The 1,143-nt window shown below is 23.4% G+C and overlaps 1 non-coding gene across 1 annotated transcript; it reads right to left on the reverse strand.

Annotated features, from left to right (window-relative positions):
* Window positions 1-269: 269 nt before the first annotated feature.
* On the reverse strand, window positions 270-342 carry Trnav-uac. The gene has a single exon. It is a non-coding gene; the product is annotated as a tRNA-Val (tRNA).
* Window positions 343-1,143: the final 801 nt, after the last annotated feature.

The following is a 1,143-nucleotide window of genomic DNA, read 5'->3' on the forward strand; positions in this document are numbered from 1 at the left end:
AAAAACGGAGGTTTTTTCTGATTACTATCTATTTATTGAAACTTAATAATATATTATTTAGTATGTAATTCCGGAAATGACAAAATATTGTATTTCAAAGAAAATGGGCGTGCATTTTTAAAATAATTTTGTTCGAAAATCCGTTTTTTGTTATGTGACCCTATACGTGAATCCATTATGAAGTTGCGTATTAATATTTAATAATATAAATAATACTTCATACAAAATTTTTAAATATTATAAATAATTTATTATAAAATATAAAAAAGTGGTTCCGGCCGGGATCGAACTGGCGACCTTCTGCGTGTAAAGCAGACGTGATAACCGCTACACCACGGAACCAACTTATGAGATCAGTGCTAGAAAGTGACGAGGTTGTCAGTGTTCAACGACAATTTTCTTATCAATTGCAATTCCACGAATTTACCACATATTACTTTTATCAATAATCTGTCCATCATCTAACATTTTTTAAGCATATTCTTTTCTAAACATAGAAAAATTGAATAAATTAATTAAAAAAATTAAAAAATTACAAATACGATATTTTTAATGAACTTTCAATTTAGTTCTTAATTAAAACTGCTTTAAAAATTGATGAATTATTTAAAATTATCATCAATTGTTATAAAAATTATTGACTAAAAATAATTGTTAAAGAAGTATACTATCTCTTACATAATCTAATTGTACATTCTTTTCAGTTCTTTAAAAAAATTTTAATTTATTTGCAGAATTTGTAAAATTGGAAAAAGTGTGTTTTTATTTATAGTCGATAAGGTAGGATTTGTTGATTGAATCTTAACCCTTTATTCAGAAAACAACCTTACCATTCGAAACAATTATTATTATTAATATAAAATACACTAACTCGTTACAATCATTACTTTTATTAATAATCTGTTCATACCCTAATATTTCTGTACCAGTTTCTGCTCTAAAAGAAAAAAAAATCCCCAAATTATTTTAAAATTGAGAAAATTGATAAAAAAATTTAAATAAACTAATAATTGAAATAGGAGATGTAGAAAACCTTGAAAAAAGTAATAAATCAGGAAAAACAATAAATAATTCTTTAAAAAAATAAAAAATTTATTTTCTCAAAATAATTATTTGTTAAATTTATATGATCAAAATGTACAG

Source organism: Belonocnema kinseyi, chromosome 3, assembly GCF_010883055.1.
Source record: "Belonocnema kinseyi isolate 2016_QV_RU_SX_M_011 chromosome 3, B_treatae_v1, whole genome shotgun sequence".
Taxonomy (NCBI): domain Eukaryota; kingdom Metazoa; phylum Arthropoda; class Insecta; order Hymenoptera; family Cynipidae; genus Belonocnema; species Belonocnema kinseyi.